Source organism: Gorilla gorilla, chromosome 2 (genome assembly GCF_029281585.2).
Source record: "Gorilla gorilla gorilla isolate KB3781 chromosome 2, NHGRI_mGorGor1-v2.1_pri, whole genome shotgun sequence".
Taxonomy (NCBI): Eukaryota; Metazoa; Chordata; class Mammalia; order Primates; family Hominidae; genus Gorilla; species Gorilla gorilla.
The window spans coordinates 207586630-207614566 of record NC_086017.1 but is presented as its reverse complement, the minus strand read 5'-3'; the positions used below and the strand labels follow the sequence as shown (position 1 = coordinate 207614566).

Genomic DNA, 27937 nt, shown 5'->3' with positions numbered 1-27937 from the left:
ATATACAATGGTGAATTTCTTAAAACTTTACCCCAAACATCAGAAAGAAGATAAGGACTTCTATTCAACACAGTAGTAGCCGTTGTAGTCACAGCAACTCGGCCAAAAATAAATCGCATCTGAACTGGAAAGGAAGAAGTAAAATCACCTCTGTTCACAGAAGACACGCTCTTACATATAGCAAATTCTAAAGAATCCACAATAAAATGGTTACATCTCACTCCAGAATTCAGAGACATGGCAAGATACAAAATCAACACACGAAAATCAGCTGCATTGTTATCCACTAGCAATGAACATTCCGAAAGGATATTAAGAAAACAATTCTGGCTGGGTGCAGTGGCTCACGCCTGTAATCCCAGCACTTTGGGAGGCCAAGGTGGGTGGATCACCTGAGGTCAGGAGTTCGAGACCAGCCTGGCCAACATGGTGAAACCCCATCTCTACTAAAAATACAAAAATCAGTCGGGTGTAGTGGCACGCAGCTGTAATCCCAGCTACTTGGGAGGCTGAGGCAGGAGAATCTTTTGAACCCGGGAGGCGGAGGTTGCAGTGAGATCGTGCCACTGCACTGCACTGCACTCCAGCCTGGGTGACAGAGTGAGATTCTGTCTCAAAAAAAAAAAAAAAAAAAAGCATCAAAAAGAATTAAAAATACACAGGAATAAATTTAACGAAGGAGGCACAAGACTTAAACTTATGTATTGAAAACTATAAAACATTGCCAAAAGAATTAAAGCAGACATAAATAAATGGAAGGATATTCCATGTTGGGGATTGGGAGGCGTAGTTGTTAAGATGACAATACTGCCCAGCCTAACTACAGAGTTAATGCAAAATCCCTTTCAAAATCCCAGAGGTGTTTTTTGCAGAAATAGAAAAACCTAATTTGAAATTCAGACCCCACATGGTGGCTCAGGCCTGTAATCCCAGCACTTTGGAAGGCTGAAGCAGGCGGATCACCTGAGGCCAGGAGTTCGAGAACAGCCTGGCTAACATAGCGAAACCCCATCTGTACCAAAAAATACAAAAATTATCCGGGTTGGGGGTTACGTGCGCCTGTAGTCCCAGCTACTCGGGAGACTGAGGTGGGAAAATCACCTAAGTCTGGGGAAGTCGAGGCTGCAGTGAGCCTTGATCGAGCCAATGCACTCCAGCCTGGGCGACAGAAAGAGACTCTGTCTCAAATAAATTTTTAAAAAAAAGTAAGTAAATAAATTAATTAATTAATTAATTAAATTAATGTGGGATCTCTCCTATAGGCTCTGGGAAGCCTGTCTGTGGCTTGAGATGTGGCCCCGCAGAGGAATGCGCATGCGCTGAGTCACCCAACGATTTGGGTTGGTGGAAAAGTAATGGCGGTTTTTGCCCTTCCTTTTTTTTTTTTCCTTGAGACGGCGTCTCGCTCTGTCGCCCAGGCTGGCGTGCAGTGGCGCCATCTTGGCTCACTGCAAGCTCCGCCTCCCGGGTTCACACCGTTCTCCTGCCTCAGCCTCCCAAGCAGCTGGGACTACAGGCGCCCGCCACCACGCCCAGCTAATTTTTGTATTTTTAGGACCTTTTGTATTTTAGAACCTTGAAAACGTTATGTTAAGTGAAATAAGCCAGACATAAAAGGACAAATACTGTATGATTCCAGTTATATGAGGTACCCAGATTAGGCAGATTCACAGGGATGGAAAGTAAAATAGAGGTTGCCAGGGGCTGGGGTACAGAGGAAACGGGAAGTTACTGCTTGATGGGCACAGAGTTTCTGTTTGGGATGAAGAGAAAGCTCTGGAAATAGTGGTGAGTTACACAACATTGTGAATGTACTTAGTGCCACTGAGTCGTATACTTAAAAGTGGCAAAAATAGTGTATTTTATGTTGTGTGTGTTTTACCACAATAAAACTACATTATTTTTACAAATAAAGTACTACAACACGGGTGTACTTTGAACCCACTATGCTAAGTGAAAGAGGCCCTTCACCAAAGACCACATATGGTATGATTTGATTTCTGTGAAATGCCCGGAACAGGCACATCTACGCAGACAGAAAGTAGATGAATGATTGCCATGGGCTGGATGAGGAGGAAGCGGGGAGTGACAGCTAATGGGTATGGGGTTTCTTTTTGCAGTGACAAAATGTTCTAAAATTAGGTAGGGGTGCTGGTTATACAGCTCTGTGCATGTCTTAAAAACCACCGAATTGTACACTTTTGAAGAGTGAATTCACTTTTTAAGAGTGATTTTTTTAAATTTAAAAAATGTTTTAAACTATTTTCTGCATCCAACCAACCATTATTTTGTTTAATTTTTTATTTATTTATTTTTTTTGAGAAGAAGTCTCGCTCTGTCTCCCAGGCTGGTGTGCAGTAGCACGATCTCGGCTCACTGCAAGCTCCGCCTCCAGGTTCAAGCGATTCTCCTGCCTCAGCCTCCCGAGTAGCTGGGACTACAGGCACGTGCCACCACGCCCGGCTAATTTTTGTATTTTTAGTAGAGACGGGTTTTCACTATGTTGGTCAGGCTGGTCTTGAACTCCTGACTTTGTGATCTGCCCACCTTGGCCTCCCAAAGTGCTGGGATTACAGGCGTGAGCCACTGCACCCAGCGTTTGTTTAAATATTTTTAATTTAATGTCTTTAAAATTTTTTTTTCGAGACAAGATCTCACTCTGTTGCCCAGGCTGGAGTGCAGTAGTGCAATCACCATTCACGGCAGCCTTCATCACCCAGGCTGAAGCGATCCTCCTGCCTCAGCATCCCAAGTAGCTGGGATTAGAGGTGCATGCCACCGTGTCTGGCTAATTTTTGTATTTTTTTGTAGAGACAGGGTTTCGCCATGTTGCCAGGCTGGTCTCCAATTCCTGGGCTCAAGTGATCCGCCCATCTTGGCCTTCCGAAGTGCTGAAATTACAGGCATGAGCCACCGTGCCCCGCCTCAAAGGATGATTTTTATTGTATGTAAATTATATATCAATAAAGTCATGAAAAATCAATCAAGGTAATTCACCATATTGACAGAATAAAGGAGAAAATGCATGATCATGCCATAGATGCAGAAATAGCATCTTGTACAGATTTACACCGTTTCATTATAAAACTAGGGATAATAGGAAGCTTTCTCAAACTAATAAAATGGCACCTAATAAAACTTACAGCTAGCATCCAAAATTTATGATAAAAGACTGAATTGTTCATCTATAAAATCAAGAACAAGGAAACAATGGCCATTTTTACTACATTTTTTGTTTGTTTGTTTGTTTTGTTTTGTTTGAGACTGGTGTCTCCCTCTGTCCCCCAGGCTGGAGTGCAGTTGCACAGTCACTGTAACTTCAACCTCCTGGGCTCAAGCAGTCCTCCCACCTCAGCCTTCTGAGTAGTTGGAACTACAGGCACGTACCATCATGCCTGGCTAATTTTTTAATTTTTTTGTGGAGAGAGACGAGGTCTCGCCATGTTGCCCAGGCTGGTCTCCAGCTCTTGAACTCAAGCGATCCTCCTGCCTCAGCCTCCCAAAGTGCAGGGACTACAAGCATGAGCCACGGCTCCAGCCACACCACTTTTTAAAAAATTTATCACCTCAATAATTTTTCATTTCTTTGTGTTATAACCATTCCAGTTATAATCTTTTAGTTTTTTTAATGTATAATAAATTATTGTTGGCTATAGTCACCCTACTGTGCTATCAAATACTAGATCTTATTCATCTAACTATATTTTTTACCCATTCTCTTCCCCGCTTCCCCCACTATTCTTCCCAGCCTTTGGTAACTGTGATTCTGCTCTCTATCTCCATGGGTTCAATTGTTTTAATTTTTAGCTCCCACAGATAAGTGACAGCATATGTGAAGTTTGTCTTCTTGTGCCTCACTTATTTCACTCAATATAATGTCCTTCAGTTTCATCCATATTGTTGCAAATGGCTGGATCTCATTTTATTTTATTTATTTATTTATTTATTTATTTATTTATTTTTGAGATGGAGTCTCACTCTTGTTGCCCAGGCTGGAGTGCAGTGGCATGATCCCGGCTCACTGCAACCTCTGCCTTCCGGGTTCAAGCAATTCTCCTACCTCAGCCTCCTGAGTAGCTTGGGATTACAGGAGCCCGCCACCACATCTGGCTAATTTTTGTATTTTTAGTAGAGACGGGGTTTCACCGTGTTGGCCAGGCTGGTCTTGAACTCCTGACCTCAGGTGATCCACCTGCCTCAGCCTCCTTAGTGCTGGGATTACAGGCATGAGCCACTGTGCCTGGCCACTTTTTTATGCCCTAATAGTGCTCCATTGTGTATATGCACCACATTTTCGTTATTCATTTGTTGATGGACACTTAGATTGATTCTAAATCTCAGCTATTGTGAATAGTGCTACAGTAAACATGGGCATACTGATATCTCTTCGATATACTGATTTCTTTTCTTTTTGGTATTTCCTTTCTTTTGGGTATATGCAGATGATTACTGAATCATATGGTAGTTCTCTTTTTAGTTTTTTGAGGCAACTCAATACTCTTCTCCATAGAGGTTGTACTAACTTACATTCCCACCAACAGTGTATGAGGGTTCCCCTTTCTCTACGTCTTTTGCCAGCATTTGTTACTGCTTGTCTTTTGCACAAAAGACATTTTAACTGGGGCGAGATAATATCTCACTGTAGTTTTAATTTTAATTCCTCTGATGATCAATGATGTTGAGCACCTTTACATAACCTGTTTGCCATCTGAAGGTCTTCTTCTGAGAAAAGTCTATTCAGATCTTTTGCCCATATTAATATCAGATAATTAGATTTTTCATGTTGAGTTAAGCTCCTTGTGTATTCTGACTATTAATCCCTTGATAGATGGATCGTTTGCAAATATTTTCTCCCATTCTGTGGGTTTTATCTGCATTTTGTTGATTGTTTTCTGCTGTACAGAAGCTTTTTAACTTAATGTGAGTCCATTTGGTCATTTTTGCTTTGTTTGCCTGTGTTTGTGGGGTATTACTCAATAAATTTGTGCCCTATCTGTAACCCCAGCACTTTGGGAGGCCAAGGCGGGCGGATCACTTGAGGCCAGTAGACTGAGACCAGCCTGGCCAACATGGTGAAACCCCATCTCTACTAAAAATACAAAAATTAGCCAGGTGTGGTGGCGGGTGCCTGTAATCCCAACTACTCAGGAGGCTGAGGCAGGAGAATCACTTTAACTTGGGAGGTGGAGGTTGCAGTTAGCTGAGATCACACCACTGCACTTCAGCCTGGGTGAGAGAGCAAGACTCTGTCTCAGTAATAATAATAATAATACAGAAATCTGTGCCCAGACCAACCTCCTGGAGAACTTCCCCAGTGTTTTTGTTTTGTTTTGTTTTTTAGTAGTCTTCCAGTTTCAGGTCTTAGATTTAACTTAATACATTTTGATTTGATTTTCATATATGGCAAGAGACGGGTCTAGTTTCATTCTTCTTTACATGGATATCCAGTTTTCCCAGCACCAGTTATTAAGACTTGCCTTTTCCCCAATGCATGTTCTTGGCACCTTTGTTAAAAATGAGTTCACTGTAGATGCATGGCTTTATTTTTGGGTTCTCTATTCTGTTCCATTAATCTATGTATCTGTTTTATGTGGGTACCATGATGTTTTCTTTACTATAGCTTTGTAATATAATTTAAAGTCAGGTAATGTGATTCCTTTAGTTTTGTTCTTTTTGCTCAGGATGAGTTTGGTTATTCTGTGTCATTTGTGGTTCCATATGAATTTTAGGATTATTTTTTCTATTTCTGTGAAGGATGTCATTGTTATTTTGATAGTGAATCTGTAGATTGCTTTGGGTAATATGGACATTTTAACAATATTGATTCTTCCAATCAATCCATGAATATGGAATATCTTTCCATTTTGTGTGTGTCCTCTTTGATTTCTTGTGTCAATGTGTTACAATTTTCATTGCAGAAATCTTTCACATCTTTGGTTAAGTTTATTTCTAGGTATTTTATTTTATTTGTAGTTATTGTTAAGTGGGATTAATTTCTTTATTTCTTTTTCAGCTTGCTCTGTTGGCATATAGAAATGCTACTGATTTTTGTATGTTGATTTTGTTGATTGGCATTGATCAACAAAGTTGCAGTTGTTGATCCTGCAACTTTACTGAATTTGTTTATCAGTTCTAACAGTTTTTTGGTGGAATCTTTAGGTTTTTACAAATAAAAGATCATATAATCTGGAAATAAGATAGTTTGACTTCCTTCTTTCCAATTTGCATGTCTTTATTTCTTTCTCTTGTTTGATTGCTCTGGCTAGGACTTCCAGCACTGTGTTGGATAGCAGTGGTCAAAGTGGGCATCCTTGTCGTGTTCCAGAGCTTAGAGGAAAGACTTTCAGTTTTTCCTCTTCAGTATGAGACTAGCTGTGGGTCTGTTGTGTATGGCTTTTATTGTGTTGTGGTATGTTCCTTCTATACACAGTTTTTTGAGGGTTTTTATCATGAAGGGATGTTGAACTTTATCAAATACTTTTTTGGCATCAATTAAAATCATCATATGGTTTCTGTCCTTCATTCTGTTGATATGATGTGTCACATTGATTGATTTGCATATGTCGAACCTACCTTGCATCCCTGGTATCAATCCCACTTGGTCGTGATGAATGATATTATTAATATGTTGCTGAATTAGGTTTGCTAGTATTTTGTTGTGGATTTTTGCATAAATGTTCATCAAAGATATTGGCCTGAAGTTTTCTTTCTTTTGTTCTTTTTTAAAATGTGCCTTTGTCTGATTTGGTATCAAGGTGATACTGACCTTGTGGGATGAGTTTGGAAGTATCCCCTCCTCCTCTATTTTTCGGAATAGTTTGAACAGGATTGGTATTAGTTATTTAAATATTTGGTAAAATTCAGCAGTGAAGCCTTCAGGTCCTGGGCTTTTCTTTGCTGGGAGACTTTTGATTATGGCTTCGATTTCATTATTTGTTATTGGTCTGTTCAGGTTTTGGATTTCTTCATGGTTCAATCACAGTAGCTTGAATATGTCTAGGAATTTATCCACTTCTAGGTTTTCCAATTTATTAGCAACATATAGTTTTCATAGAAGTCTCTAGTGAGCCTTTGAATCTCTGCAGTATCTGTTGTAATGCCTCCTTTTACATTTCTGATTTTATCTGTTTGAGTCTTTTTTCTTTTTTTCTTAGTCTGGCTAAAGGTTTGTCGATTTTGTTTATCTTTTCAAAAAACAAACTTTTTTGTTTTTTTGATTTTTTTTTAAATTTCAATTTCATTTATTTCTGCTCTGATCTTTATTATTTGTTTTCTTCTGATTTTGGGTTTGACTTGCTCTTGCTCTTCTCGTTCTTTCTTTTTTTTTTTTGAGACTGATTCTCACTCTGTCACCCAGGCTGGAGTGCAGTGGTGCCATCTCCGCTCACTGCAACCTCTGCCTCCTGGGTTCGAGCAATTCTCCTGCCTCAGCCTCCTGAGTAGCTGGGATTACAGGTGCCTGGCACCACACCCAGCTAATTTTTTGTATTTTTGGTAGAGACAGGGTTTCACTATGTTGGCCAGGCTGGTCTTGAACTCCTGACCTCAGGCAATCCACCCGTCTCAGCTTCCCAAAGTGCTGGGATTACAGGCATGAGCCACCGCGCCTGGCTCGCTCTTCTAGTTCTTTAAGATGCATTGTTAGGTTGTTTATTTGAAGTTTTTCTACTTTCTTTCTTTTTTTTTGTTTTTTTTTTGAGACAGAGTCTCAATCTGTTGCCCAGGATGGAGTGCAGTGGTACAATCTTGGCTCACTGCAACCTCTGCCTCCTAGGTTCAAGAGATTCTCGTGTCTCGGCCTCCCGAGTAGCTGGGATTAGAGGTGTGTGCCACCCCTCCCTGCTAATTTTTGTATTTTTATTTATGTATTTATTTAGGAGACAGAGTCTTGCTCTGTCACCCAGGCTGGAGTGCAATGGCACAATCTCAGCTCACTGCAACCTCTGCCTCCTGGGTTCAAGCGATTCTCCCACCTCAGCCCCCCGACTAGCTGGGACTACAGGCACCCGCCACCACGCCCAGCTAATTTTTGTATTTTTAGTAGAGACAGGGTTTCACCATATTGACCAGGCTGGTCTTGAACTCCTGACCTTGTGATCCACCCACCTCAGCCTCCCAAAGTGCTGGGATTACAGGTGTGAGCCACCGCGCCCGGCCTGTAATCTTTAAAGCTCAATAGAAATGTAAGATCTTGCTATTGTTATGCGATTATAAAATCTTCCATTCCTTGCTTTTTCCTTGGTTGCTGGCCTAGAAACTAAATCAATTCTGTTCTCTTTTTATTTTTTAAAAATAATCTCGAACATGTGAAATTGCTGATATTTTAATATATTGCTGATGTTTCATCTATTCCAATGGTTGCTTCCTCTGGTTTCTTCTAATAGTTAAAACTCTATCATGCCTATAATCCCAGCACTTTGGGAGGTCAAGGTGGGCAGATCACCTGAGGTCAGAAGTTTGAGACCAGCCTGGCCAACATGGCAAAACCCTGTCTCCACTTAAAAGATGAAAATTGGCAGGAGAATCGCTTGAACCCGGGAGACCTTGGTTGCAGTGAACCAAGATTACACCACTGTACTCCAGTCTGGGCAACAAAGCGAGACTCAGAAAAAAAAAAAATATATATATATATATATATATGTATATACACACACATATCAAAGCAATATATTTGTATAGTGAAACCTCAGACAGTGCCACTAAGTGAATGATAATATAAAACTCTTATTTCTTATTTTGCTATGATGTTAGGTTCTCAACAATCATTCCGCCTGCCGGTTTACCTTGGTCTTTTTTCCCATTGAGATTGGTTTCCCTTCAATGTCTGGTGATTCTTCACTGTTCACATTTAATAGTAACACATGAAGGAGAATGAGTCTGTGTTATCATTAGTGAAAGGCTCGTCTAGAGGTTTTGCTTCGGGGAGTCGATGGGGTTTCCGCATGTTAGTAAGTGATGCCTTTGGTCTGGATGGTTTCCTTTCTCTGGAGAAAAACTTCTCCTCTCCTCTCTGGAAGGCAGGTGCTTGCTTGTTGGTTGTTGGTGTTCTACTCACTGGTTACCCGAGGGATGGGGTGCGGGTATCGGTGAGGGAGGATAATGAGGGTTGACTGTCAATGTACAGATTTTAATCGACCCTCCTGTTTTCTGACGCCTGCCTCACTTCTCTGCCCCTCACCCCCAGGAAGGTCCACAGATGATGCTCCTTCTCACGGATGCGAGGCCATCAAATCACTTTTTGTCTCCGCTGCTCTCTCTCCATCGTGGATAACCATCATGGTTTCTCAGGAGGGAAAGGACACAACTGGGTCAGTATTTCATCTACCATCTTTAACTTGGAAGCTTCTTCTTCCAACTAAAGCTAGAATAGCAAAGCTTGAGAAAGGGTTTTGAAAATATTTAGTAACTCAAGTTTTTGGGATGATTTGAACATCTTAAGGCACTAAGTTATGGGTTTTCTGAAAATGGTGATGGGGAATCATTAATTAATTAATCTCTGCTTTGTTTTAAATATATTGTACCAGGTTTGTGTGTTAGAATTCACACTCAAAAAGTACAGGTTTAATTTTGATATATTTTCTTTGAAGAAATAGCTTAACTGCTCTTCAATGCTGTACTTAGGATGTGGCCAAATCTTTATTTGAGACAAAATGTATTATTTCTCTCTATGTAAATTAAGATGTTGTACTTTGAAAAATCATTCCTTTGGGCATTTTTAGATCTTTCTCAGTTTTCTTGAACCTTTTGTGTAAGAGCAATGACCTTATATTTGTCATATTGTTCCTATTAAACACTTAGCTGTGGGCACGAAAGAAACGGGCAGTTCTGTTACAAGGAAAAGGTGGAGAAGGTAGTATCACTCTTACTCTTTCATGGATGGGCAAACAGGTTCAGGAATTTCCCAGAACCGAGGTTTTCTATCTTATAATTGGGTGTTCTTTGTCTCACAACGTGCGCTTCGTCCTTCTGTGTGAATCTCTTTGCTCAGGCTGACTCTGAATGTCAGCTCTCACATGCTAAGCACACATTAATTTCTCTTATCCTTTATTCCCTAGTGTGTGAGTGGTTTTGAGAGGATCCTGTACGGTATGGTCCTCAGGTGCTTGGCAAAATGGGTCCACCCCCTCCCAGGTAACCCTGGCTCTAGGCCCTCTTCCATGTCCTGGCCTTCCCCAGCAGTTCCCTGGAGCCCTCTGGCGACCAAAACTCCACAGTGAAGCGCCGCCCGGAATGGTGGCCCGTGAAGGGTTCCCAGTTCGGGACACGTTATTCCTTTTCTGTAAAAACTGCACCACTTTCAGCTAGACTCTCAGGCAAAGGCACAGAAAATTACCTGATTACATTCATGATCTTTTAGAGGTTTCCTATCGCCGAGGTCATCTGAGCCAGCAGTTTTCAAAATGAGTTGACAGCTTCATATCCTAAAATGTTGCATTTAAATTTCAGTTAAAAATAGTTTAACTACTGTATTTTTCCATTCTAAGACAGATTTTTTTCATGCTTTGCTTTTTCTGGAGTTAGCATGCATCTTATAATTGATACACTTCATTTAATATGATGGGATCTCTTCTGTTCTTCTAAACAATTATCAATACATTTGTGATGAATATTGGTTTAATAGCATCTCAGAATGTAAAACATCCAGGTTGCAATCATTACCTCTGCTACAATATTTAGGTGAAGAAGGTCATATTTCTTTCTTTTTTAAGTCAAATTATATCTAGCAGAAACTCCCATATGTCAAGATGTGGAAGATTCCAATTCACGGAGGTTCCTCGTCATATTCTGTGCCAGACACTGGAGGCCGGTATGGTGGGACTTCATGCTCCGCACCTTCCTGTCTCACTACTTTTCCTGTGACTGCCAATTGCTGGCCCTTTACTGTGAAGGGGGTTAGAGGACCACTGCCCCTGGCATTGGGGAGGGGATACTCCTCACAGCACAAGAAGTGCCAAGAAGGCAGCCGACAAATGCTGGAACCTTGGCCACGCCAACCACATCTGGGGAATTGCATGTGACTAGGGCCAAGCCCATTAGGAATGCTCCTCTTCTGGGAACATCTCTCCAGTATCTTCGTTTTGATTTCCCATTGGCTAGTCCAGCTTACCCCCTTAGATTATTCTAGATCTCCCCAGAAGATACCTAGGTGAGAGTTATCCAGGCAAATTCTCTTTTCTTCCTTTTAACCCTAAAGGCTATATTGGGTGTATGTGTGCACGTGTGCGTGCACGTGCGTGTGTGTGCTCATGTGTGTGCTCGTGTGTGTGTGCGCTCGTGCGTGCGTGCATAGGTGTGTGTGTGTTACAGAGAGATCTAATCTGCAGAAGCACAGCTTGGCCTTCAGGAAATAGATGGGAAAAGGGAAAAGGGCTGCTTTATTATTTCCTGATGCCTCCAAAGCACACACAAAGAAGATATAAGTTAGTACTTGCTCTCATATTCCATCTGTAACATTGAGCATTTAAAAGTCATAATAATATATTTAAATACCATGCCCATACAAGTGCATTTAAAATGTAGCATTAATGAAACAATTACATGTCCCAACTTAACCTGTCTTCTTGGAAGCCACGAAATAAATTTCTCCCACTATCTCTATGTGTATGTTTACCATTTGTGCAAATTTACCACTGAAAAGAGATTGTAGACAATTTTTATTTTGATAGCAGTCCACTCGTGTAAAATTACACACAAAAATACTACTATAACCCATGTGTATTGCCAGATCCAATTAAATGTAAACCAAGGCCCATTTGTTCATGCATGTGTTTTTATGATTTTGTCTGTTGTTTCTCTGACTTACGTATTTATAATACAGAATGTGAGAAGTGTGAGCTCTTTGTAGTTATTTAGCTTTAAGGCATAGAAAACTGTTTTAGAACCTTTAAAAAGCAGTTGCAGGTATTTTTTTAAAGTCTCTTGAAATTACAAGTCATTTTTAAAAATTATTATTCTTTGAAACTACTTTTCTGTATACATCAAGATTTATCAATAGCATATGAACAAAATAAAACGGGAAAGGGTGGTAATGGCCACCTCATATTGCTTATTTCTTTTATAATAACTAAGTCATATAAATTGAGCCCACAAAAATATTTATATTAATAAAATTATAATTTATCATTGGTAATGTCTGAGTTTTTCTTGTACATTTTTATGTAGCAAGAAAAAAGTTTTTACTGTTAAAAATGGTTTTTAAAAAATCGCAGCAAGCCTAAGCCCCTTCATTTTATGAATACAATAACCTGAGGCTCATCAGGGCTGGTGACTCACACAGGCACACACTCAGCATTGCTGGATGTCAGCTCAGGATCCAGAATGCATTTGAACAATTCACGCTAAATTAATAAACACACTTTAAAATAAGCCCATATTAATCCCAAAGTAACTAAACTTGTGGAATTTGTAAAAGAAGATGTTTATGAACGAGGACATGGCATTTCCACATTACTTCTGATTCTCCCCTTTCTAAAAGCAGAATCTACAGTCTCTATTTTCCCGTTGCAAGATTTCAGCGGAGAGCCTGGTGGCACTTACAGCAGACATCACAGATGCCTCAGCGTTTTGGATGAGGACAGTAAAGACCTTCCTTGCTTCATAAAACCTTCATTTTCCAGGGGAGAAAACACAGGTTGAGTCTAAACTCAGTCCTCCTGTTGAAATATTTTAATGACGCTGAAAGAGGCTGTTGCATTTGGCAGGTGCATGTGGAGCTGTGTGGTCCTGCACTGAAGCCCTGCAGTCCTGACTTCTGAGTGGAGCTACAGGAGAATTATGTTAATGTGTTTGCACTACTCGCTCAGTTGTAAAAAGTTACAAATATATTTAATGAGGATAAAATAGTTTAACAATGTTTACACACCTATTTTAGTTATTACATTCTCTAAGCTATTTTTATCCTCACAACCATGGAAGCACTCCGCCATCTCCACTTCAGAAAGTAGACAATAACTGAAAAAAAAACTGTCTACTTTTTAAAAACATGATTTACTTCATTATGAAAGTTCATAGTTTATGTAATTAATACCTTTTTGTGGTCTGCGTTCAGTAGGTGTTGGCATCTGCACACTGTCGTGGGTCCACCGTTGTGGTGAAATCGCACACAGTGGTCTCACTGCCCTAAACATCCGGGGCTTTCTGCCCATCCATCCTTTCCTCTCCCCAACCCCTGTCGACCACTGATTATTTTACTATCTATGTAATTTTCCCTTTTCCAAAATGTCACGTAATTACATAGATATTTTACTCTCGATGTAGTTTTTCCTTTTCCAAAATGTCACATAATTGGAATCATACAGTATGTAGCCTTTTTGGCTTCTTTCACTTAGTAATGTGCATTTTGGGTCCCTGTATGCCTTTTCATGACTTGATAGCTCATTTCTTTTCTCACTGAATGATATTCCATTGTCTGTAGGTACCAGAATTTATTTCTCCATTCACCTACTGAAGGACATGTTGGTCACCTCCAGTTTCTGGTAATTCTGAATAAAGCTTCTATGTAGGTGCCAGCCCTATAGGGTTTGTGGGTTTTTTCTCCCCATGTGCAGAGATGAGAGATTGTAGAAAAAGAGACACAAGACGAAGAGATAAAAGAAAAGACAGCTGGGACTGGGGGACCACCACCACCAAGACACAGAGACCGGTAGTGGCCCCGAATGCCAGGCTGCACTGTTATTTATTGGATACAAAGCAAAAGGGGCAGGGTAAAGAGTGTGAGTCATCCAACTGATTGATAAGGTCACGGAGTCAAGTGTCCACCAGAGAGGGGGCCCTTCCCTGTTTGGCAGCCGAGTCAGAGAGACAGAGAGGACAGCTTATGCCATTATTTTTTCTATGCTCTTTTCAGAAAGATCAAAGACTTTAATACTTTCACTAATTTGCTACTGCTATCTAGAAGGCAGAGCCAGGTGTACAGAGTGGAACATGAGAGCGGACCAGGAGCGTGACCACTGAAGCACAGCATCACAGGGAGACGGTTAGGCCTCCAGATAACTGCAGGCGGGCCTGACTCATGTCAGGCCCTCCACAAAAGGTGGAGGAGTAGAGTCTTCTCTAAACTCCCCTGGGGAAAGGGAGACTCTCTTTCCCGCTCTGCTAGGTAGCGGGTGTTTTTCCTTGACACTGACGCTACCACTAGACCACAGTCCGCTTGGCAACGGGTGTCTTCCCAGGCACTGGTGTTACCGCTAGACCAAGGAGCCCTCTGGTGGCCCTGTCCGGGCATAACAGAAAGCTCGCACCCTTGTCTTCTGGTCACTTCTCACTATGTCCCCTCAGCTCCTATCTCTGTATGGCCTGGCTTTTCCTAGGTTATGATTATAGAGTGAGGATTATTATACTATTGGAATAAAGAGTAATTGCTACAAACTAATGATGAATGATATTCATATATAATCATGTCTATGATCTAGATCTAGTATAACTCTTGTTATTTTACATATTTTATTACACTGGAACAGCTCATGCCCTCGGTCTCTTACATCGGCACCTGGTGGCTTGCTGCCCACATTTCTATAAACATTTGTGTGCAAGTTTGTGTGTGGATATAACTCTTCAACTCCATTGGGTAAATAATGAGGAGCACAATTGCTAAATCTTATGACAAGACTATGTGAGCTTTGTAAAAACTGCCAAACTGTCTTCCAAAGTGGCTGTGCCATTTTGCATTCCCACAGCAATGAATGAGAGTTCCCATTGCTCCACATCCTCACCAGCATTTGGTGCTTTCATTCTTGTGGCTTTTGGCCATTGTAACAGGTGTGTAGTGGTATCTTATTGCATCTTAATTGGCAATTCCTAATAACATATTATACACATCATCTTTTCATATACTTAGTTTCCATCTGCAGATCTGTTCAGCTTTTGCCCAGTTTTGTTTGTTTTCTCATTGTTGAGTTTTAAGAGTTCTTTGTGTATTTCAGAGATGAATCCTTACATATATTTTGCAAATATTTTCTCACAGTCTGTGATTTATCTTTTTATTCTCTTAACAGTATCTTTTGAAAACAAAAGTTTTTCATGTTAATGAAATTAAACTTCCCAATTTTTTTCTTTGTGGATCATGCTTTTGGTGTTGTATCTGAAAAAAAAACACCAAATCCAAAGTTATCTAGATTTTTTCCTTATGTTATCTTCTAGAAGTTTGAAAATTTTACATTTCATAAATTGGTCTAATATCTACTTTGCATTAACTTTTGTAAAAAGTATAAGGTCTGTTACATATTCTTTTTTTTTTTTTGCATGTGGATGCCCACTTGTTCCAGAACCATTTGTTAAAAAGACTCTCCTTTCTCCATTGAATTGCTTTTGCTCCTTTGTCAAAAATCAGTTGGCTGCATTTCAGTCTGTTTCTGGGTTCTCTGTTCTGTTTCACTGATGTATGTGTATGTGTCTTCTGTTTTGCCTTCAATTTAAAAAAATATCTAAATATCTACTTGCTACCTCAATTTGCTGATGAATTCTCATTTGTAAACAGGAAAGCATAAATTAAAGCCTGAGTATCTTTTGGGGTAGATGTTGCATTGAATACAATGAGCAGAATGAGTTATAATCTTAAAGTGAATATAAAAATTTGACCATAGTGGTAACAGATTTGTGCACTAGTGACATCAATGACAGAGTCCATTGCAATATTGCTTCCTCCCGTAGGCTCAGCTCTGCTTCACACCAGGTAACTACCAGTCCCTTTTGTGCTTCATTCAAGGATTTCTGTGGGGTGGAAAGCAGAAATATCATGAGCTCAGTGGAGAGAGAGAAGGCAGTTTTCCAGGCTGGGAGCAGTCAGATCTCCAGTGGGTCCCAACACTGCTCTGTAGCAATGCCTAGAAGGTGATGGAAACAGGGTGAACATGAGGTGGGTGCTGGCCCCGGGGTTCCCAGTGTTACCAGGTTCCCATGATCTATAAGATGCCCGGAAATGAGATCTTCTGGGCTTTGGGGGCCCCTGTGGAATTGGAAAATAAGGAAGTGAGCAGTGACAATCTAGACTGGTTATTAGAGGTGCATCTCCCATTTTTCAGAAGCCAAGGAGCCCTTGATTAGTGAAATTGTGGCCCCGCAACAATGGTGGAGTGCAGTGTCCTGCCATTCTGGAGGGGAGATGGCTCAGGGTCAAGACTGAACTCATTAGAAAATAAAAGAAGTGTTTTTGTTTTTTTTTTCTATCTGAATTTGTGAATGAAGAGCTACACTGCTGTGAAATGTGCAGATCATTGGCTATTGTTTCTCATGTGCATTCCAGGAGTATCAAGTCCAAAATGAAGCTCTTCAAACCATCTGGGAAGAGAAAACAGCATGATAAGGAAAGGTGTATTTGTCTGATCCCAGGAATCAATATAAACATCAATGATAACCCCACCTATTTTTTTAAATGTATGATTTGGATGAAACAAGAGAAAGAAAATGATTGTTGCTGAGTCCCTGCTGCAGTCCTGACACAGCTCTCCTTATTTTGTTGATGCTCATGAGGACCCTGATGTCTGAGGAAGAAGGTTCCCGTCCAGCTCTGCCCCTGGTGTGTCACATGCTGGCCTTGTCAACGCACATGAGAACCTGACAGGGTGAGTGTTATAACCCAATTATAGAAAAGGAAACTGGCTCTAAAGTGTTTAGCATCTTGCCCAAGTTCTGACACTCAGCAGAGGCCTGAGTTTAAATACAGCCTCGTCTTGCTCTTTGACAGCCTCAGCACCACATGCCCTGGGTGGCCCACGCAGTGAGTCACTGACAGCCCTCGTGGTTGGCCCGTGGCACAGCATGGAGCAAAATGGTCCAGTGACCTTTTCAGACACTTGGGCAATTCGTGGTATAGTGTATGTGGTCACTCCCAGTGAGTCCTATTGTTCAGTTTAATAGGATACCTAATTCTATGTTTATTCTGAATAAAGGGAAATTTCTTGTGGTTTTTAAGAATAGGAAGCATATCTATTTTGCCTACAAGTTGAAAGTTCCGATACTATAGGAAGCATAAGTGCAGGTTATAATGATGAGTCTTTTATAAGACTGAATTCACATCAAACTGAATCAGTAACTCCAGCTGTATGAACAGGGTGAAACATTAAACATTTAATGAAAACAATTCCTTTCTTAGGTCACAGCAAGGACTAAATATGTCCAATTATCATGCCCACTAAGAAGATGTATTGTAATATTTGCAGTTAATCACTCATTCAGTTCAAAGGGTGTTTATTAATTGTCTGCTCTGGGCATAACATTAATTGGAAGCAGTGTGTTCACATGGAAACAAAACTTACCTGAGACTCTAAGTCACAACTTTCCATGACCAGCACACGTTTCTAATTTGAAATACATATCTAAAGCTTCAAATGCATAAATAGGTATCCCAATCTAGAACTAAGTCAACAGTTGCTTTGAATTAATTGTTTAAATTATTCTGGGAATAGGAAAGATACGTCTACACGAAACAATAAAGGCTATGTTAGAATTAGTAAACTTCAGAAGACCATTTTAATCCTAATATATAAACATACTACCTAGGCACACTGTTTAAATACATCTGCAACCTACTATTTTTAGATTTAAGTAAATCATTAAACCTTAAATTTAGAAAAGATTCCAGTGTTAGACCTCTAGACTCTGAAACTTGAATGTTTTTCTAAACTTTTTGAGTTTTATCTAGAAATACAGATTTTCCTGGCACTGACAACTGCAAGAAATTTCACTTGGAGTCTCCACATAGTCAACCATGTGATGTTAACATCAGTGTAATAGATACTATCACAAACATCCTGTGACTTTTATATTTTTTTAATACTTTAAGTTCTGGGATACATGAGCAGAACGTGCAGGTTTCTTACACAGGTATACACGTGCCATGGTAGTTTGCTGCACCCATCAACCCATCATCTACATTAGGTGTTTCTCCTAATGCTATCCCTTTCCTAGGCCCCCACCCCCCTGACAGGTCCCAGTGTGTGATGTTCCCCTCCCTGTGTCCATATGTTCTCATTGTTCAATTCCCACTTATGAGTGAGAACGTGTGGTGTTTGGTTTTCTGTTCCTGTGTTAGTTTGCTGAGAATGATGGTTTCCATTTTCATCCATGTCCCTGCAAAGGACATGAACTCATCCTTTTTTATGGCTGCATAGTATTCCGTGGTTTATATGTGCCACATTTCTTTATCTAGTCTATCACTGATGGGCATTTGGGTTGGTTGCAATTCTTTGCTATTGTGACTAGTGCTGCAATAAACATATGTGTGCGTGTGTCTTTATAGTAGAATGATTTATATTCCTTTGGGTATATACCCAGTAATGGGATTGCTGGGTCAAATGGTATTTCTGGTTCTAGATCCTTGAGGAATCGCCACACTGTCTTCCACAAGGGTTGAACTCATTTACACTCCCACCAACAGTGTAAAATTGTTCCTATGTCTCCACATCCTCTCCAGCATCTGTTGTTTCCTGACTTTTTAATGATTGTCATTCTAACTGGTGTGAGATGGTATCTCACTGAGGGTTTGATTTGCATTTCTCTAGTGACCAGTGATGATGAGCTTTTGTTCATGTATTTTTCGGCCACATAAATGTCTTCTTCTGAGAAGTGTCTGTTCATGTCCTTTGCCCACTTTTTGATGGGGTTGTTTTTTTCTTGTAAATTTGTTTAAGTTCATTGTAGATTCTGGATATTAGCCCTTTGTCAGATGGATAGATGGCAAAAATTTTCTCCCATTGTGTAGGTTGCCTGTTGACTCTCATGGTAGTTTCTTTTGCTGTGCAGAAGCTCTTTAGTTTAATTAGATCCCATTTGTCAATTTTGGCTTTTGTTGCCATTGCTTTTGGTGTTTTAGTTGTGAAGTCCTTGCCCATGCCTATGTCCTGAATGGTATTGCCTAGGTTTTCTTCTAGGGTTTTTATGGTTTTAGGTCTAACATTTAAGTCTGTAATCCATCTTGAGTTAATTTTTGTGTAAGGTGTAGGGAAGGGGTCCAGTTTCAGTTTTCTGCATGTGGCTAGCCAGGTTTCCCAACACCATTTATTAAATAGGGAATCCTTTTCCCATTGCTTGTTTTTGTCAGGGTTGTCAAACATCCTAAACTTTTTAATTTAAGAATTTACATTTTTTAAAGTAACTGACAACCATTTAAAAATCCATGACTTAAAAAATAATAATTCCTCATATGTTTTCAACCAAGAGAAGTGAAAATCTGTTTACACAAAGGCCTGAATATAAGTATTCATAACAACTTTCTTCTTAATAGCCAAATATTTTTAAAATAGTCTATCACTGCAGAATAGATAAACAAGCTGTAATATATTCCTGCAGTGGTTACTGCCCAGCATAAGAAGAATGACATACACGCTGGAAACCGCATGGACATAGCTCAAAGGCATTAAAATATATGAAAGAAACCAGGTATAAGATAATTTACTGTATGATTCCATTTATATCAAATGCTTTTCTTTCTTTCTTTCTTTCTTTTTTTTTTTTGACAACATCTCACTCTGTCACCAAGGCTGGAGTGCAGTGATGTGATCACAGATCACCGCAGCCTTGACCCCCAGGCTCAGGTGATTCTTCAGCCTCCTGAGTAGCTGGGACCACAGGTGTGTGCCACCACACCTGGCTAAGTTTTTGTGTGTGTGTATTTTTTTTTTTTGAGACAGGGTTTTGCTATGTTACCCAAACTCCTTGTTCAAGTGATCCTCCCTTCTCAGTCTAGTGCTAGGATTACAGCCACGAGTCACCACAGGTGGCCTGTATCAAATTCTCAGACAAAACCAGAGTGAAAGAAAGCAACTGCCAGGAGCTGTGGTGGAGGGGGCACTGACTACAGCAGCATGCAAGGGAATTTTCGGGGTAATGAAATGTATTTCAATGGTAGTGTTGTGTACATGACTATATATATTTGTCAAAATGCATTCATTTGTACACTTAAAATTACTAAATTTTATTATATGTAAATTAAACTCAATCAGACAATAAAAAATAAACTTTTGATCCTGAAAAAATACCTACATACACACAAACTACCTCTGAAACAAACTACTTTTTCAGAATTTCTAACTTAAATATTCAGAAATATGAATGACGACAATGAATTTTAACAAGGCTTGCATAATTCAATTCTGTTTTGGATCATGCCTGAGAGACATATTAGCTGCTGGACTTATGTGGACTTCCTTACCTCCTTTGCATATGAAAAAATAGGAAGTTGAGACAGAAACAAGATATGTAACTAATGTACAATGAAACTTTCTACTGCCCAGGAAATGAGGCTTTCTATTGCCCAATGAATTGTGCCTGGCAGCACAATTCACTGCTTCACAATTGATCATTCTTTTTACCCTCAAAACATCCTTGAAATGATTGACTCAACCATGAGAGAAACTCTGTAAATATTCTCAGATACAAACTCACAGTACCAGCGTCACAGAACACCTGCAGGTGCAAGTAACTAAAAATCCAGCTCAATTTGACTTTAATAGGAAGGCAATTTATTGACTCAGGTGGGTAGTTCAGAAGCAGGCCAGGCTTCGGGGTGAATCTGAGCACAGAAGCTCATGGATGCTACCCAGGACTCAGTCTCTTCCCAATTTTCTGCTCTGCCTTCAGTGAAGTCAGAATCATTCTGAGTGTGGCAAAATCTCCAGGAACAATTTCTGAGGCTGCATTCTTCATCAAAGAGGGAGCATGAACAAGTACACTCTTAGCACAACGTGTATTTGACTCTAATTGGAACAACGCAGGCCCTTGCCCATCCCCAAGTCCATTAGGGGGACCAAGGGAGTGCTGTGTGGCACCTGGCATGAGCCTCAGTTATGCACCCACCTTGGAACCAGTAACTGTGACATAGGGTGAGACGGTGCTGGTTAGGTTAAGTCAACCAGCACCCACCCCATGTTTCAAACCATGTGACTGAATAACTCAGGGCTCTGTTAGGAAGGAGAAAGGTGTATGCTTCTTGAATAGCACCCAACACTCAACTACAATTTGATTTAACAGGAACCCGGAGGCCTTGCCCATAGAAATCTCTCACAGTTGCTTGGAGAGAGAACACTCAGTACAAAAATCTTATGGCAGCAACCCTGTGGCCTCAAGGGTGCCACGGACTTGGTGTGGGGGGTGGGGAAGGGAGGGTGGGGAAGGGCTCAGTGTCTTCTGAAGATGAAGCAGAAGAATAGATGGCACTGCCTTAGCAGAGTGGAAAATGTTTAACCCCAAGAGATGCCTACAGAGGCAGCTGAGCCACACCACAGACTCCTAGAAGGGCTTGTGTTAGGGTTTCCACGTGTCTAGGTAAGCAGAGGAGATGGTGAGGCAGACACAGAGGGTCGGTTCAAAGCTGATTGGGAAGAGTGTGATTCCAAGACCCCTCAGTCCACACTGGCAGTCAAATACTCCTCCCTGACTTTGGAAAAAGAAACAATTTATTTTCTTCAGACATTGAAACAGGACTTTTCTAAGCTCCGGGACACTGGGTAATGCTGCTTATGCAAAGAGAGTATTTAGTGAAAGCCAATTTACTGAGCAGGGAGATCCACAGACTCTTTCTCCCTCTTGGCTCCCAGAATGCTGGGGTCAGACTTGCAGTTAGGAGACTGGTGACCTCTTTTTGGAGAGGATCTGCAGATGCCAACATTTCAGGGTTTCCTCAGGTCCAGGAGTGCCAGGCTCCTGTGCATTCTTCCTTTGGGGAAGCAAAGGAAGACTCCATCTGTGCTTTTGGCCCTGGTGTTTCCGATGTGGCGTCTCACACAGGAGTTCAGCTCCTCTCAGAATAGTGGACCCAGGATTGTTTGTAAAGACCTACCAATAGCTCAATGTCCATGCACGGGGTAAGAGCACAGCGTCCACAGAGAATTTCCTGGGGCCCAGAACTGGTGCTGGGGCCCATAGTGGAAAACCTCAACCCATTACCTGGGAGTGCTCTTGGGAACCAGCACTTTCCTGGGACAGGAAGAGGTGACAAACCCGTGGCAACACCCGCCCACCGCAACACCTGAGTCCACACCCGCCCACCACAACACTCAAGTCAACACTCCCCCACCACAACACCCATCAACACCCATCCACTCCAACACCCCCCCACCTCAACACCAGCAGCAATACCCACCCACCACACTTGAGGAGGCTTGGGCAATCACCACCCCAGGCCCTGGGGCCACACTGAGGGGAAGGTGAGGCCTTAACTCTCCATCCTGGCTCTCCTTGTGTTGGTCTGAGCCCAGGAGAAGGTCATGGAGAGACAAGGCCAGGTGTGCTCTTGGACAGTCACTGAGACTCTCACAGGAGGGAGCATGCAGGGGAAGGGGCTGCGGGGCCAGGGGTGTGAGGAGGTCCCAGAGTCACACATCGCATCAGGAGGAGGTGAAGCTCCTGGGGCCTGGGCCTGTTGGCCTCCTCTGAGCTGGTGCTTGGGGAGGAAAAAATATCAAAGTAAGCTGTGTTGATGGTTCCATCGTCATGCAGGGTTGGAGTAATGACCAAGCTGCCCAGCAGTTTAAGTGTTTGTTAATCGCCTTCTGGGGACAGGAGCAGGTTAACTGAGTGCGTTTGAGGGACAAAAACAAACAGAGCGTTTATTTTTATAATTCATAAAGCCAAGACTGCTAAATGAATGCCCATTGAAAACACGATGGGAATTTAAACATGCTTCGGAAGGAACCCCCCGGTCTCTGTATTCACACACGTCAGGCTGTCTGCGCGTCGGTGTGGGAGCAAATATTCCTCCCAACTGGTTTTCTGCCACGTCTGAGGGCTTTGAAGATTCTGAGGTCCTTTGGTATGTCCATGGCTCACAAAGGCCCCATTTGGTGGCATTGGACGCAGCTGCAGCCACCTGTGCCTTTATTCAGGCTCCTGCTAAAACAGACAGGGCACAGCTGCTGACTGCTCCTCCTCAACTTTCTTCAGGATGCTGGGGGAAGCACGGGTGCTTCTGCTGTGACTGATGTGGCAACCGTACCAGAGGTGCCTCCTCCGCCCGCCACACCCCACAGACCTGAGAGGCCTTGACTGGAGCAGGCCCTGCCCATACCTTGGTTTTGGACTTCATGCCTCCAGAGCTGTGAGAGAAACTTCGATTGCTTTAAGCCCCTGGGTTTCTGGTAACTGACTACAGCAGGTGTGGGAAGCCAGCATCCTTCCACATTGGTGCAGAGGATTCTGAGATGTCCAGGTAGACTTGGCTTTTTACCAGGGTGCAATTGAATTGAGATATCGTTTAGTACAAAGTTTAATTTTAAACATTTTGTGGAGTACATCAATTTTTTAACCTGATTATAGTAAACTGTTTGCCTAATAATAGGTCATGAAGAGTTCTCCTTATGTTTTCTTCTAAAATGTTTACACTTTTGTAGTTTTCATTTTAGATCTATGATTAATTTCAGTTAAGTATTCATAAGATGTGAGGTTTAGATTGCAGATATTTGCACATGCCTGTCAACATGATTCATAACCGTTTGTTGGAAAGACTCCTTCCCTCCATTGACTCCTTTTGCATATTTGGCATGTTTGTGTTCTGGACACTGTGTTCTGTTTCAAGGATCTATACGTTTGCTACTCGGCAAATGCCACCGTCCTGATGACTGCAGATTTATAGTAAGTCTTAAAATAAAGTAGTTTTAATTTTATGTTTTCTCCAACTTTGTTCTTCTTCAGTATCAAGTTGCATATTCTCTGTCTTTTGCCTTTCCATATAAAGTTTAGAATCAGCTCGGTTTAAACATTTTTGTGGGATTTTAATTGGAATTGCATTAAACTACAGATCAATTTGGGGAGAGCTGATGTATTTACCATGTTGGGTCTTTCAATCTATGAACATGTTGTTTCTCCATTTATTTATACATATATACATATATGCAAAAATTGTCTTCATAGGTCTTTTGTAGTAACTTGGAGATCCTGTACATGTTTGGAAAGATTCATACCTAAATGTTTCATTGTTTGGACCTGTTATACAAAGGCATTTTTAAAAAAATTGAGTCTCCAATTATACATTGCTATTATGTAAAAATATGATTGGCTTTCTATGTAAATGTAGAAATATGATTTGTTGATCATAAATTCTACTTTGCTAAATTCATTCATTATTTCTGAGAGTTATTTATTTATTTAGCTTTTGTGTTTCTTGGGATTTTCTGTGTGTAAAATCATGTCATCTACAACTAAGGACACTGCTGTTTTCTCTACGATCGATATGCATTTCATTTCTTTTTCTTGCCTTGTACTGACTGGGATTTTAAGTGTGATGTCCAATAGGATTAGAAAATCTGGGCATTCCTATCTTCTGCCTGATCTCACTGAGAAAGCATGAGTCCCTCACTGTTGAGTGTGATGCCAGCCATAGACCTTCTGCTGATGCCCTCCCTGTTCAGGTTGGAGAAGTTCTCTTCTAATCTTTGTTGCTGAGTTTTTATCATAAATTGATATTGCTTTGTCAACTGCCTTTTGGCATCAATTGATATTATCATGTCATTTTTATTCTTTAAACTGTTAATATGATGTATTGCATTAGTCGATTTTACTTTTTAAGCTATCAAACCACCCTTGTATTCCTGGAGTAAATAGCACCACTTGACTCTAGCATGGTACTCTTTACTCTTTTTGTTTATTGCCAGATTTAATTTGGTAACATTTTAATGAGGACTGTTATGTCTATATTCATGAAGAGTATTAATCTGTAGCTTTCTTTATTTGAATGCTCTTTGTCTGCATTTGGTATCCTGATGACTTGCCCTCATTAAATAATTTGGGGAGTCCTCCTCTTCTATTTTTTGAAGACATTATGTAGAACTGATGGCATTTCTTTATGAAATATTTATTAGAATTTCTTAGCCAAAAAAATGGGCCTGGAGATTTCTTTGTTAAAAGGTTTGGGAATACAAATAACCCTCTGAGGATATTGCTTTCACATGGGGTGAGTTTGTGTTTTCTGAAGAATCCATCCATTTTACCTGAGTGTTGAGTTCATGTGTATGGAGTTGTCGTATTATTCCCTGTTTATCCCTTAGTGTCTGCAGTGTCTATAATGATGACCCATTTTTCTTTTTCAATGTTGGTAAACTGTGTCTCCCTCCTTTCCTTTTTTATTCAATGGTATTGTTAGAAGTTCACCAATTTTATTCAAATTTAATCAAAGAATTAGGTTTGGTGTCATTCATTTTTCTATTGTATTTTAAAATAATTTTGTTGTTTTTTGATCTTACCTTTATTATTTCCCTCCTCCTGTTTGGTTTTGATTCATTTTGGTTTCCTTTTTCTACCTTTTAAAAAGTCGAAACCTACATTGTTGAGAACTTTCTATCTTTTTAGTATAATCTTTATTAATAGAGCAGTGTTACCATTCCTCACTGTGGACTTTGTCTATTTCTCTTTTTGGGTTTTTAAATTTTTGTTTAAAGTATTTTAGAGTTCTGGCATTTGGTGAATTCACATTTAGGATTGTTGTTTTCTTGACCATTTTGTCATTATTTTTTTCTTCTCTTTATCCCTGGTGATTTTGTTTGCTTTAAAGCCTACTTTGCCTGATACTAACGTGGCTTATCCCACTGTCTTCGATGAGGGTTTGCATGGCGTTTGCTTCGCTTTTTGCCTTTTGATTTTCATTCTATCTCTATCATTATATTTGGGGTGATTTAATTTTACACAGTGCATCACTGTCTAGGAAATAAAATGTACATAGTTAACTTTTCACACTTTGCCTGGAACCCATATTTGCTAGTTGGAATTTGTGAATCCATCTTCATGTAGGTCTCCTTCACCTGCCCCTCCAGTGGCAGGAGAGCTACAAGCTAGGTCTGCACACTGAGTCTCCACGAGAAGATATTCTCATTTAAAACATTCCTTTCTCATGTTTTTCTCTGTTGTTAAGATTGGATAATTTCCATTAACCTATATTCAAATCCACAGACTCTTTGTTCCATTCTGATATTTCTTTACTGTCTTCTATAATCCCATCCAGTGAGGTTTTTTTCAAAAAGAACTTATTGCCCCTCCATTCTAAGATGTCCATTTGGTTTATATTTACATCTTCTAGTTCCTTCCTGAGATTTTCTCCTTTCTCATTTGTTTCAAGAGTGTTTGTGACTAGGGCTGCAGTGGTTTTATCACAGCTATTTTCATGGTTTTTGCCAGCAGATCACAACATCTCAGTCATCTTGGTACGGGCATGGGCTGGCTGGTTCCTGCGTGAGTTGCCATTTTCCTGGTTCTTCATATCCTAGTAAGGTTGAATTGCATTCTGGACACCATGAATATTATGTTAGGAGACTCTGCATCTTATTTCACTCCAGTGAAGTGTTGATTTTGTATTGGTTTGTTTTAGTGAGCATTAACCCGATTAAATTCAGGCTGTAAGTTTCAACTAACATTTTGTGGTCTGGGTTTCCCCAGCCAGTTCCTTTCTCAAAGCCTTCAATGCTGTTTGCATGTGCCCAGTGTGTGCACCGCCAGGGTCTAGGCTGAGGTCTGCCCATGAGCTCAAATCCACATGTGAACAGCTCAGGGCAGCCCAGGAGGCCACACGCCACTTACCAAGACTCTCCCTCTCCCGAATCTCCCTAAAATGTCCTTTCTCCCTGGGAACCCTCATTTTCATTCTCTAGCTAGAAAGCCGGGGATTTAGTTACCTGCTGAGCTGTGCACTCCCATGGCTGTGGCAGGCTTGGGCCAAGGGCTGGGAAGACGTGGGAGAAAGAAGCAGTGGGTCTGGCCCCATCCTGCTGGAGCTCCACATGGAGAGGAAGTTCCCCCACGGGGCTGGGTCCTGCCCTCTGCCATTGTCCCCACAGCTGCTGCCACAGACCCAGGTGATTGCCGGGGGCAGGGGACAGAGGGCAGGGGGCAGGGTGTGGGGAGGGGTGGGGTGTCTGCCCTTCCCCTTAAGTCCTCTCTCTGTGGCCCCCAGCTCAGGCTGTGTGGCCCTTCCTGGAGTGTCCTGCACGTGGCCCCTGAGAGCTTGTGGACCCTGCTGCCTCGATGCAGGCAGGGGATGCAGGGGGGATGCGGGAGGGGATGCAGGTGCACCTGCTGCCTGGCCACTGCTCCTTATGTTGTGCCCCATTGTTCTTGCCAGAGTCCGTGGCCGGGGGCTCCCTGGGAGAGGTGAGTGGCATGTCTCCCCTCCTCAACCAGTAACAGGAGCCCCCTGAGCTGCGCCTTCCCAGCAAGGACTCCAGAGGGCTCTGGCCACAGACCTGCCATGGCTTGCTTATATGTTCAGGAACTAACATCGCTTAAATATTTATGCAAACTTCTGTCCACGGAGTCGTGGAGCTTCAACTACTGGGTACTTTTCATGGAGTCCTAGTTCACACGCACTAGTTTCCTTTTCTACTATTTATACTTTTGTGGAACATTAAAAGTTGTTCTATAACATTTCTGTCCCCTAAAAATGTCTTTTAAAAATGAAATTTGATACATATGAAATACCGACGCTTCTACAGTTATGTCTTAGCCTGTCCGCGTGATCACGAGCTGGGACGGGTCAGCTCAGGCGGTGCTGAGGAACCACGTGGCTTAAGAGCTGTGACGATTTTCAGGACTTTGTTATGTAGAAGACGATTTCTGCTTCTACTTTGAATATAAACGTATGTCAGTAGGAATGGGGCGGGAAAGCCACCTCGTGGCACGTCACTATGTGTTAAAAATTCTAAGACGTATTGTCCCGTGAAGAACTTCCAAAGGGATGGCTCACTGACGGACGGCTCCTGACCACGTTTCGCTGCTTCAGGGACGGTTCTGCTGCATTGGTCTTTCCTCGTGGGTGACGGCCGGGATTTAACCCCAGCGCAACCTACTGAAGCCCCACTCCTCTGACTTCAGAGCTGTCCAGGGCCCAGGCTATGAGGCAGCTGCTGAGAGGTCCCACGTACAGGTTGGGTGCACCTGTTTTCAAGGAACTTACAGGACAGCTCCGGGAACTGAGGCCGACATGACAATGGAGAATTCAGGCTTTGTTTCACTTTCTTAAAAA

General features: G+C 41.3%; 1 long non-coding RNA gene across 1 annotated transcript; it reads left to right on the top strand.

Moving 5' to 3' along the window:
- Positions 1-1484: 1484 nt before the first annotated feature.
- Positions 1485-23030, top strand: LOC129532611 (uncharacterized). Its single transcript, XR_008678405.2, has 5 exons — positions 1485-1788; positions 9185-9308; positions 15649-15670; positions 16241-16559; positions 22876-23030. It is a non-coding gene; the product is annotated as an uncharacterized lncRNA (long non-coding RNA).
- The last annotated feature ends 4907 nt before the right edge of the window (positions 23031-27937 follow it).